The sequence below is a fragment of the Caretta caretta genome, chromosome 1, assembly GCF_965140235.1.
Source record: "Caretta caretta isolate rCarCar2 chromosome 1, rCarCar1.hap1, whole genome shotgun sequence".
NCBI lineage: Eukaryota > Metazoa > Chordata > Testudines > Cheloniidae > Caretta > Caretta caretta.
The window spans coordinates 242,486,898-242,500,083 of record NC_134206.1 but is presented as its reverse complement, the minus strand read 5'-3'; the positions used below and the strand labels follow the sequence as shown (position 1 = coordinate 242,500,083).

Genomic DNA, 13,186 nt, shown 5'->3' with positions numbered 1-13,186 from the left:
ATTCCATTGTTCCCTTCCACAACATGAGGGAGTATCCTAACAGACAGGACAGAACACCACCATAATAGAAGCCTGAACATACCAGCGGTTTTTACAATCAGGGCATTTCTTGCCTCCTCTTGCCCCTCTCCCACCTCTACCATTTATCTGTATACTGCTAACAAGCCTCATCCCAGAAAGGCAAAATTGATACTGCAAAAGGGTTTTGCTGAAGCAGCTGGCAGGACATCTCTAGCAGAAAAGAAACATGGTAGCTGAAACGTCCATCCTCCCATCTGTCTGTCCATCAAAGAAAGCATAGGAATCCCAGTAATCCAGATGGTATATGGAGAGTCTCACTGACTACTAGTTGTCTGTCTAGCCATCATTTGATAATCAGTGACAAATACCGTTCTTTATGTGACACTACCACTGCCTCATCGAGAAATGCTACCAGGGTTTGGAGGGAGTCTCTAATATAGTTAGAAGCGGAGCAGAATGCCTGAGGCAGGGATGGCATAGAACAGGTATTCAAATAACTGTAAGGAAAGCCTGGCAAAAGGAGGTTCTGGCCTTGATTTACCAGAGAATGGAGCATGAAAGCAAGGAGAACAGATATGGGTGGCAATTTACTAGACTGAAAAAAGGCCAGAGGAAATGGAAAGTTTGGGGCCTCTTTAATTAATGACAGATATTACTATTATGATATTACTGAGGCAAATAGTTTAGTAAGTTACAAAAAGGATTGGATATTTATTTAAATAAAAATTGCATTTGTGGTTATATTAGGTAGGATTAAGTTATAAGACCCATACATTTCCATGTTTCAAGGTATATATTGATCACCAGGTTGGGGTCAGGAAAAAATCACACATGCACATATACAGCTGAGTTACAGTATTGCAAAATGTGATGCTTTATGGGGGCAAGACAATTAGATTTTAATTTATTTATCGCTTTGTATTAAATTTGAATCTACAATAACTGACCTCATTCCCCTGTAATTTCTCTCTGAACATATTGAGCAGTTGGTCTTGGGAATCAAGTTGCCTGGGTTTGCAATGATGATATGTCCAAACCTATCTCCTATCTCCAAGAAGTTACAAAGAATGCAAACCCAGGCAACTTGATTCCCAAGACCAACTACTCAATATGTTCAGAGAGAAATACACATAGTACTTCAGGCAGAGTTGAGAGACATATGGAAATATTTATTAGTTACTGAAGCTGGTGTGTGAATAGGTACCTGTGGACATCACTATGGAAAAATAACCCCAGTGGTCTGGACTAAGGGATATGTTTTTAATGCAACAGGCATCTGTGTTTAACTTCTCCCTCTGTGTACCAGTATCTTCATTCACCATGTCATCAGGAATGTGTGTGGTTCAGAGAACAGAAGGTTTTTTGTTGAAGGGAAAGGGAGTGCCTACATAATGAGTTTGGATGTCACTCAAAATGTGTGGCACTTGTTTGTTTTGGAGTTTTTTTTTCCTTTCAGATGCTGAGTAGATATAAAAATCAAGCAATATGGTAATTGATTTTAATAATGTATAATTGTAGGCCAATAAAATAAATCAAGCAATATACATTTCGGCTCTGGAAATCATTCCCCAGTGGATCACAAATGTTTAATGTTGGTCAGATTAGAGGGTAACTAAATAGACACTGTCCATTGAAGGGTCAGATTCTTAGGGTCTTAGCTATACTTGCATGGTTTTCATCATCTTCAGTCAAGTAAAATAGGGAGCACATGCTCATCAAAAGGCTGACTTTTGCCCTGAAGGTTTTTTTCTTGTCTTTCATAATCTATGCATTAAGGACTGACAAATAGAGCCAAACAGCATAGGAATTGTCTTTGAGCCTTGAACTGATCAACTCAAGCAAGCCCTCTTTTTAATTTTAAAAAAATTGATTCATTTGTTTTTAACTATTTATGCTTTTGCACTTATGGATTATGGTCAGGTCAGGAAGCCAAAATGCCAACAACAAAAAAATGGGTGAGAGAGAAAATGGCACTTCTCATGTTTTTTCACTCTGGCCGTAAGTAAGTAGTACCAAACAGAATCTGGAAAAGCTAGAAATAATCTGTTTTCAGGAGACCAGGATTTCAAACCAAAGGCACTTGGATACTTCACTTAGATGCAGAGAAGCATCTAAAGTTGTGTAGCCACATTTTCAAAGTTAGGCTTGCACAGCACCACACATACCTTTCCCTGTGCCCTGGTGATGCATGCAAATACTTGATAACCACACACGCGTACACTGGCTAAAGTTTGCACCTTGGGATAGATCCACAAAGGGATTTAGGCACCTAACTGTCATTTTAGGTGCCTAAGTCCAAAATTTAGATCTTCAAAATCCCTACTCAGCTGCTGTCTAACCCTGTAGGCACCTAAATTCTCTAGGTGACACCTACATTTCTGCCCACCAGCAGAAACATAGGTACCTAAGTCCTGACACTACTGAGCTGCTCGTTGACGTAGCTCATGCCTAAGTCCCAGTGGTATCTTTAAACTAGGCATTGCCCTGCCTATCTCGCCTGCAGGGCCTGAGTCAATGGGTGTGCCTGGAGGCTAGTGCCTCTACTGGATTGGGCCCTGCTCAGAATGTGGTAGGGGAGGTGCCATTATACCCAAGAGGCCAGTGGTTAAAGCATTTACCTGGGAAGTGGGAGATCCATACTCAAATGCTCACTCTACCCCATTTGCACCAACAGCTTGAACCCAGGGTCCATGCTCTCCTGTAAGTACTTTAAACAGCGGGCTCTGGGATATTTTAGGATGGGTTTCTCATCTGTGGAAGCTGTTGCACTTTTATAAAATACTTAAATATTCATTGGGCCAGAGAGTGAGAAAGAGAGATTGACTCTATAGCTTCGTGGTTAGTGCACATGCCTGGGAGACCTAGGTTCCTGTCTCTGTTGCAATGAATATTTATGTATTTTATAAAAAGTGGGACAGCTTCAACACGGACAATGAAGAGAGCAAAACCCCAGAACACTCAATAACCCAGTGGTTAGGGCACTCACGTGGGAGACCTGGGTTCAAGTCCCTTCTCCGAATAAGGCAGCATGGGGATTTGACTCTTAAAGAGAGCGTTTGCCGCTGTGAATCTCAAGCAGAGCTTCACGCCTCCCTCTGGCCCAGAGTTAGGCGCATAAGTTCCGTTTAGGCCTGCTCCTCTCCTTGGCACGTCCTACTGGCTAGCTTAGGTGGCTCCCCACTCAGCTTTCTGGCTTCTGTGATTCCCTTTCTTAGTTGCCTAACTCTCCTTATGCATTTACAGGAAGCCTGGGTGCCTAATTCAGGGCTGTGAATTCCGTTGGGCGGCATGGCACTTAAAGTTAGGTATTGCAACATTGCGCCTCCGTCCTCTTTGTGAAGCTAGCCCATGCGTGTTTAGAGACAACTGACCACATGCACCCAAAAATTCCTGACTAGTCAAGAATTTGCACAAATTAGTTAAGAGCATGCAAATATGTGTGAATACGTAAACGAAAATCTGGGGTTTGGGGTGGTTTTCCGGGCTAGATTATATGAGATTCTCTCATCATTGCGTATTCTTGGATTCTTAAAGATTATAATGAAAAGTACTAAATGGTTTGGAGGTACAATATGTTTCCATATACTCGCTGGTGGTTTGAATTGCCCCATACTGTTCCTTGGACCTGGAGATTTTTCATTACTTTTATTATTGTTATTTTACTGATGTATGCAATATGAAGTTGGTTTAATAAAGTCAATTTTAGTTATTAGAATAAGTAATTTTTGTGATTATTGTAGCAAAATATACCCCTTCAGTATTTTAATATTTCACAACCCCACACTGCTGTACTTGTCGACTAAGACCACTGAAATTCTCATTGAAATTTCTGATAATGGAAAATATTAATCAGTCATGAACCCTGAGTGAAAGGGCTTAATCACAAAAGCACTAACGTTCCCATTTACTGCGACGACAAGAACAGTTGCCTTTACCTCCTTCAAGAAGCCACACTCACGGGAAATAAGTGTACAAACACACCAGGCACGGGTTCTGCTTGAGTGAAGAGTCATACAGGAGTATGGAATGGCAGCCTAAGGTTTTGAAAGGGCAAGAGCTTTGTGTCTTAAGGTAATGATACATATGGTGATGGTAAGACATTTTCTCCCTCTAATGTCAGGCCAGATATTCAAACACTTTCTAGAAGATGCTGTGCCATCTTTAATAGATGGTACCTGTCTGACACTATGCAGAAATAAATACTGGGAAAGGGCGACGAGATCACAAATGTGAAAAATCGGGACATGTTTTTGGGGTGGGGGTGTTTAAAACAAAGCCCCTAATATCAAGACATTTAGTCACCCTGTGCTGGGAGTTGGGGGAAGAAGGAGCGATTCCAGAAAGATATGTGAAACTGGCTAGGGTGATGCTGTTTTGCTGGGATGGCTCTGTCTGGGACAAGAACCCTTGAATGTGCAGAATATGTTAGCTCACCAGTGTGCCCAACTGTTTTTGAGGCTGGTGAGGAGAGCCTTCTAAGGAGGGAGGGTACTTCTTTCTCTGCAGCCAGAAGAAAATGCAGAGCTATTCCCTCTCTCAGCTGTGTCACTTGATGGTTTACCCTGCTTGGTGAGTGCTTTTTGACTTCCCTTCGTTTTTCTGGGATCATTGAGTCATAGATTTTAAAGGCCAGAAAGGACCAACAAATCATCTTGTCTGACCTCTTATATATCACAGGTCACCAACATCACCTGGCGCCTACACACTAAACCCAGCAACCAAAATGAGACCAAAGTATTACAGCGCACAGGAGACTAGACTGTTATGTGCCACAGACACCGAATAGAAGGGACCAAGGTGCACCAGTGCCTGAGGCCCCCGCAGTGGCAGGGAAATGAATAAGTGAGATATACCCAAATAATTCTGGCAAGTGACCTGCAGAGGAAGCAGTACTCTCCCTCTTCAGAAGACTCTCCTCACTATCCTCAAAAAAGTTGGGCATACTGGTGAGCTAACATATTCTGCACATTCAAGGGTTCTTGTCCCATTTAAAGGCTTCTCTAATCATCCCAACAAGACAGCCTCACCCTAACCGATGAAGCTATCAGTTAAACCCTCAGCATGTGAGCAGAAACAAGCCAGACAAGCACCTGAGAGAGAGGGAGAATTCTATTTGCCACCCCAGAACCCTGGCCCTCCTCCTCCATTGTTCCATCTCTAGCATGGGCCATCCCTGATGCTTCAGAGGAAGGAGATTAAAAAAACAAACCAGAAATACATTGGGGTGGGGGAAATCCCTTCCTGACCTCTGCAGGTAACTGGCTGAAACCCTGAAGCCTGAGCTACATAAGACATAAACTGGATGTGAGCCCTAGGGCTGCTGATCTCTGCCCCCTCCCATTACAAGCAACCCTGGAATACCATAGTAGCAAGCAGAGTTCTAATGTAACTTGTACAGCAAAGAATGAGGTTGTGGGTTTTGTTTGTTTTTTTTTTTATTTCGGAAACCCTGGTAATAGAGGTTGTGAAACAGGAGACCTCTCCTCTGTTTAGGTCTTCAGTGAGTTAGGTCAGGCTATAGAGATACTCCAGGGTAACCTTAGGAGAAGACATTATGTACCATGCTCAGCACAGGCCTTAGTGGAATTATATGCCTTTACAAAAGAAGGAAATTTAGCCCTATCCTTTGTAATGGGGCTTAAAGAATTAGAAATGGTAAAACCTTCACTGTTGATAAAAGCCATGTTTGTTTCATTCCTCTAATCACAACTGATGAGTCACTCTTTTACGCAAACACATTTCTGCAGCATGTCAACAGCCTGCGGTAATGAATAATTCTGGTAGAAATACAGTCATTTATCTAGTACCTTTCAGCCTGGAGAATCCCAAGCCACTTTGCAAACTATATGCAGAGATAATTTTGTCCACTCCTGAAATGAAGCCATGTCTGTGATGGAATGCTGCAGTTGCTTAACAGAGCAGAACCCTATCACTACCACAAGAAGTGAGGAAGAATATAAATGCAGCTGAAATGGCAGGAGGGATTTAGGTAAGCAGAATTGGAGAAGATGATTCTGCAACAGCCTAAAAACCTGTTTCTGCTTCAGTGCCCAATAATTTTCTTTGTGTGTGTGTGTGTGAACTATGTAAGTCCCCCCCCAGTCATGTCTGTCATCCCCGTTGAAGCAGGAAAGAGCAGCAATGGCAGTTCTGGTGCTGCTTTTCTTTTCTTCTTTTAATTAATTTAGACCTTTTGATTAAGTGACAGCTTTCCTCACTTTTGGCAGTCAGTCCAGCTCTGACAAAATGATTTATAGATGCATTGACATTATATGATTAGGACAATAGGGTAAATAACAGATGAAGATTCTGATTGTTGTGAAACTAAAAAGTCCTCTTCCTCCCCCAAAATTCTCTATTTGTGCTGATTTCACGTGCTGTGAGAAATAGATTGTGTTGTATGCTCAGCAATTCAATACCCTGCTAACATCTAAACGAAAACCACTCTTATGCAGAAATGAAACCAAAGGGCAAGATACTAAATACCCTTGTGGAATCTGATATAGATCTACGCAACCTATGAGCTGCCTAAAAGGAATTAGAATCAAAGGTTGGAGATGGAAAAACTCTAGTAGAGCATTCAGCTTTCCCCTCGTCAGCTGAGAATTAAATCTCATGCTGTACTGAATCAACACCAATGTCTACTAACTTTGAGCCACATGTGTAACTACCACTAATGTCCTCGCTCTGTGCATGGTTTAATGTTCCTCAGTGGGGATCTTAACCCAAATATTCAAGAGTCTAGCATATGCTAGTTATCTAACAGGGATAGCTCATAGAGTTGGTCAGAAATTTTCTAACAGAACCTTTTTCCATCAGAAAATGCTCTTGTTTTGAAACTGAAATGTTCCGCAGAAATGTTGATTTTGGTGAAATTTTATTTTTAAAAAAACAGAACAGAGTGAATGAAACATTTTGATTTTCTGCTTTGAAATGACTTTTTGGCTCCATTTTAAAACACAGTTTAGAATATTAAAAAGTCAAATTTGGAATAAAACATTTTGAGCAACCCAAAGCATTTTTAAAAATTTTGTTTCATGTGAAATTTCAAACTGCTTTGGTTTTGTTCCTTTTCAGAAAATTCTTTTTAAAAAATCACAGAATTCCCGATGAAACAGAAAATCTGGTTCCCACATAGCTCTAGCAGCTAAATGTAGCCCAGAGTCACTCAGGCTACTGCATAGTAACATGGAATCCTCTGGGTAAAGATACTGGACACAAACTGAAGGATGTGCCTAAAGCAGTGTTTCCCAAACTTTTTTGGCCACGGAAACCCTTTTTAGCCTATTACGGAACACATATAATATTATTTTGTAGTCGTTTGGTTTTCAAATAAAAGAATGTGTTATTTATGCTCAAATATATTTTATTTTGTAAAACAAAGCAAAAATGCAAATTTAAAATAACTTGAACTAACAATTTCTAACTGGAAAGCGCGTATAAAGTAGTACAAAAATCAAGTGCAAGAGTCAAAATTAAAAACAGTGTTCTACTTAAAAAAACCTGGTTTTATATATACACAAACACCAAACAAATTAGATTTTTACTAGGAAAATCTATTTTTATAAAGAGAAATACAAATTTAGATTTAATGGGATTGGTGTTTCTGCATTTGTCTATCACAAATTCGCTTAATATTAGGAATAATGCTGGAAAGTTGAATCCTCATGTCAGGCGCAGCATCAAGTCTATTCCTATATTTGGTTTTTGTTGCAGTATAATACGAAAATCCTGTCTCACACAAATAAGTTGTAGCAAAAGGAAGGAGCACTTGAACTGCACGTTTAGCCACATTAGGGTACTCTTCTATTAGGCTGCTCCAAAAATTATTCAGCGGAAGATCCTTAAACTATTGTTTCAAATCAGAATCAGAAATTAAGTCAATTAGGCTTTCATAATCGTGCGCAGTAAAGCTGACTGGTTTGGCTGTAATTACAAACGGATTTCGAACCCAAGCATTATCATCAGTAGTTGTCGGAAAATATTCTAATAAAGAGGCATGCAAGTCACGTAAGTGCTGTAAAATGGTGCTGGAAACTACTTCATGGACTCTAGAATTTATTTCAGTCAGAAATTCATGTAGTGTAGGGAAGCAGTCGAAGTTATTCTGTTCTACAGAAGATACCCAGAATTCCAGTTTCTTTTTTAACGATGAAATTTTATCCATTGTAGTAAAAATGGTCACATTCTTTCCTTGCAGCAACAGATTAATTTCATTTAATTTTGCAAAAATATCTGCAAGATACGCAAGTCTCATTAGCCAGGAGGAATTTGTCAGACAGTCATTAAATTTTCGTCCTGAATTATCTGAAGTGAAGAATACCAGTAGTTCACTATGAAGCTCAAAAAGCCAGACAAGCACTTTTCCACGGGATAGCCACCTCACTTCTGTACGTAAAAGAAGCATTTTGTGCTGACTACCCATTTCCTCGCACAAAATTTTAAATAACCTGGATTGAAGTGGTCGAGATTTGACAAAGTTGATAATTTGTACTGCTTCATCAAGCACAATTTTCAGATATGCTGGTATTTTTTTAACTGCAAGTGCTTGTCTGTGTAGAACACAATGGCTCTTAGTGTTTTCTGGTGCCACACTTATGATTCGCATTGCAGCTCCCTTCATCTTCCTGATTATTGCCCAAGCACCGTCAGTACATACAGCAATACATTTTCCCCAACTAATTTCATGCTTTCTGATAAAATTGTTGATGCAGTTGAATATTTCTTCTCCAGTCTTGTTGCTTTGCAGAGATTCACATAAGAGCAGGTCCTCTTCAATAATACTATTAAATCTATATCGGACAAATACTAGTAGCACAGCAAGTCTGAAAACGTCAGTGGACTCATCTAGTGGCAATGAATACTCATGGCAAATTTTCAGTCAGCAAACTAGCTCTTTTTCTATGTTATCGGCAAGATCTTTAATACGGTGTGCAACAGTATTATTTGACAACTGTACAGCATCAATTTTTTTTACCAGACTGCTCGCTCAATATGCACCTTACAATATCTTTCGCGCAAGGTTTGATAAGCGTTTCTCCAATACTGTGAGCTTCTCCAGCAAGCATTATAGGTAACTTACTCAATAAGATGCCTCTGTTGCACTTTCATTGTCTGTTTTAGCAATTTTAATCATCGAAAGTTTACAATTTCCAAGTGAGTCATGCTGCCTCTTGAAAAAACTTATTTCTTTGTCTTTGTATTCAGCATGCTTGGTTTCCAAACGCCTACGAAGTTTAGCAGGAGCCAATGAGCTGTTTGCTAGTATTTTGTTGCACACGACGCACTGCACATCAGGAACATCTTTATTTCCAACACATGTAGAACTGAAAGACAAATAACTTTCATCATACTTTCGTTGTGGTCCTTTTACACCTGCTTCTTCTTGGTTTTTTATATACTTCGGTGGAAATTCTTTCACCTTGGATTACTCACTAGTACTAACAGATTTTTCGGCAACAAAAGACTGCGATTGTTCATCCTCACTTTGAAGTGTCACAATATTTTGCTCGTTTGTTTCGGCCATAGTTGGAGTACCAGAAGAACTTGCTTTTCATTTCAAAGTTCCTTTTTTTAGCCACAAATCCCTGGTGATTAGGTTTAGTAAAATTTAGAAATAAATTTTAAATTTTAATATTTAAAAATATTTAGAAATACTGATTTTTGTCAAATTTTGTTTGTCACAAATATTTATATTGTTTTGAGTGAAGCTAATTTAGTTGTGCTTATCGCACACATGGTAAAGACCCACCGGTTTGAACATTTTGAGTGAATATGTTATATTCAACATGGCGTAAAGAGAATGGTGTATGCATACTGCGGCAGTTCACGCAGCCTTGAGCAGAAGGGGTATGACGTCACTAACTGAAATGTGCCCGAAAGGGGTAGATGTCAACACGGCTTCTGTGCCACGTTCTCTTTACGCCATGATATTCAATACGAGATATATCAATAACCAGAAAAAGAGTTTTATGTTAAATTATAGTCATTCAAAAACAGTTGTAAAGTACGCTTCAAATTTGCCAAATTTAAAATTAAAAAAAATTTAAAGACCCTTTTTTTTAATTACGATTCTTTCACGGAACACCTATTCACATCGTGCAGAACACCAGTGTTCCGCAGAACACAGTTTGGGAAATGTTGGCCTAAACTATAGAGATGAAGTTCTTGGATTCACAAAGCATTGGAATCACTTCTAAAACAATAGACTGTTTAGATTAGATAGTCTCCACAGAAGTCGAAAGAATGACAAATAGGTCCAAAACTGGCACACCTTGGCAGGTGAACTTTGGAGCAAATACAAGAGGGAAGGAAAATAAGAGAAGTTTCACTTGAAAGATCTTGTGAGTACTTCCAACATACAATATGGCAGATACTGAAAATGCACTGTATAGTGAACAATCCTACATTGACAGATAGTGGGATTGGATGATACACCCACAACAAAAGTCTTTTCCATCTATACGGGAAGTTACTATGATTCTGTGGACATGAAACGTCTAGAACAAATACAGGACAAACAATGAGGATTTAGAAAGTCATAAAAGTGCTCAGGCCTGAGGTCAAAATCTGTTCATATACTTTATTTCTCTTCTTCAGTAGCAATACTCCTACCTCATCCCATTCTTAAGAAGTCACTAATCTTTTTTTTTGCTGAAGCATCTCCCTTAACTGTCACAGGAGTCACTTCTTTGCTCCACCCAATTCCTTTGGTTATCCCCAAGGATGGTTGATTGCTATAGTAGTATGCATTTTATATTTGGGAGTGGGTTGAAATGGTGAAGTATGGGTCTTGGTATCAATTCTGTATCAGCTTTGGTGTTTATATGTGTAAGTACTATTTGCCTTTGTTTGAAGATTAATTTCTAGTCAGTTGTTTGTTAGGGATCCAGTGGCCTTGAAGCCTGGGGGGCCACTGAGATTAATATATTTTAGAAACATGTTTTCCTCATTGCACTCACAGAATCATAATTTGATCAGTGGCTTGAAAGTAAATAAGATCAACGTGAGGCTGCCATTGTTTATTCCCAGACACACCCATGAAGTGATTTATTTTTTTGATCTGTCAGTGCAAAATGTATCTGGTCACAAAACCTGGAATGCAGGGAGGAATTGCTTAATAGATCAGACACATGGAGCTGCACACATATTTGCATGCAGACAGCTGCAGACAGACATGGACAAATCATCCTGGCAGTCACATTTAGATCCAGGGTTCTGACACTCTGATTTATTCATGTTTCTTCATAAACAGCATGATTGTCTTTCAGAAATACCTTAAAATCCATGAGAAAAATGAGGAAATGTAAGAGGATAATAGTTACCTCTATGAGGCTCTAATTAATGCTAGGCTGTCCCTGAGGCAGTGTGAAATGCTACCTATGCAAACGTGGTGGGCCTGATTTTGAGCTCACTTACACCAGTGTAAACCATTCCTTTTAATGGAGTTCCTCCTTGTTTACACTAGTGTAACAGAACAGAGCCAGGCTCACCAAGTGGAGGCTCAGAGTATAGTTACAGGGATGTGCTCAGTGCAGCATAGGAATCACTTAACTGGGTATGCGTAATCGCCATTGACATTTTGGAAGTTCCACTTCCCAGTGCACTTCCCAGTGGGAGGTCAGTAATTTCTGTGCAGTTATAGCTTACTCTGGCCTTGAATTCCTTTGAAGTTGAGGCAAAAGGTGTGATATATATCCCTCCAATCTCCCATGTTTACTGAAGGAATGAGGGCTTGACATCAATGGGGAAAAGATTGGGCCCTAAAACCAGACTGAAATGATCAGCTGCTTGGTCCTCACAGCAATTGCACAGGGATCCCCAAATCAGAAGCATTTGGTTGCAAAAAAATTCTCATCCTCCAAAAGAATCTGAGTAGGTTTGAGAGCATGGCTTTTTTTAACCTTATTTTGCACCTATCCTTGTGAGTGCCAGGAGAACAGCTGTGGGATGGGCTAGGGCCTCCACTTTGTTAGTTTAGGAGAAATTCAGAATGCAGGTAATAGGGTGGCAGAATTGCTCCACCCTGTAAGCAAGCATTGGAACCCTGAAAGGAGGTGAAAATTAATTTCTCTGACTCATCAAAGTAGGTTTGTCTTGTTGACATCCTCTGAGAGTATAAGGAAGGTGGAAGCAGCGCTTTAGAGAGAGATTGAATCTTGAACAGCCAAGTCTGGGGAGAAATCTTCAGCTGGAGTTTATTGTGTAGTCTAAGTGATTTGTGGTAATAAAGGCCAGATCCCATGAAGGAGGTAGCTTTTGAGCATATGCAAAAAGTGTGTGCAGCTTCTTCTTGGAGCATGGTGGGAGCTCGCCAATTTACACCTCTTTAAAAGCAGAGAGTTGGAGAAGTGAATGGGCAAATGTCCCCAAGCCACAGCTACAGGGTATCCAACACTACCTCTGGCTGCAGATGAGGCAGAAAAATGTAAGACACTTAGCGAACAGCTGGCTTTCCCACCTTCCTCCAAACAGCCCACACATGCTGGACAGAGTCACAACTCACCCCTTTCCTGGCGTTTGATTTTATTGACAAAGCTAATTACAGTAAACATAAATTCCTACCCAAGTCCTCTTCCTGGACATGGATGCTTCTAGGGTGCCTCCCTAAGGAATTTTCAGTCCAACTTCCTTATATCCCAGATAGAATTGATGAGTCCACCTGTTGCAGTGAGCCAGTAGTTCTCTGCAGAGCTGCAACATCTACTAACTGAGCAGATCAACAGAAGAACCTCTCTACCCTCTTATTTTAGTCTGTTGGTGTAAAACTATAGCTGGGCTTAAAGACTTGCCTTCTGTTGGAGCTGCTCTAGTGTATCTCCATTTCTCTTGTTATACCAATAAAATAAAAACCAGCAGGATCTTATTAAAGAGGAAAAGGCAAAATACCACATTTATTGTGAATACAGAAAGAATCATAGTAAGCAGTTAGTTATAACTATGACATTCCATTCTATCTCATATTTATTCACACATTCATTCATACAAATGCGCACACACAGGTTCTGCAAGGTTGTTATCATAGTTACCAGCCTTAGAGTTGCTCGTGCCAAGCCACTGGCCAAGTGGCCTGGACATGAGGAGGGAGCAGGGCCTTGTCAGATGCTCATCTGATGCTCCTGGAAGTTGGTTTGCAGAGTCAGACCCCAAAGTTCTCACTTTCTAG

The 13,186-nt window shown here is 40.1% G+C and overlaps 1 protein-coding gene across 1 annotated transcript in view; it reads left to right on the top strand.

The window, feature by feature from the left end:
- CACNA1C (calcium voltage-gated channel subunit alpha1 C) overlaps positions 1 to 13,186 on the top strand; it is a 706,039-nt gene that overhangs the window by 344,811 nt on the left and 348,042 nt on the right. The gene's annotated exons all lie outside the window — the stretch shown is intronic.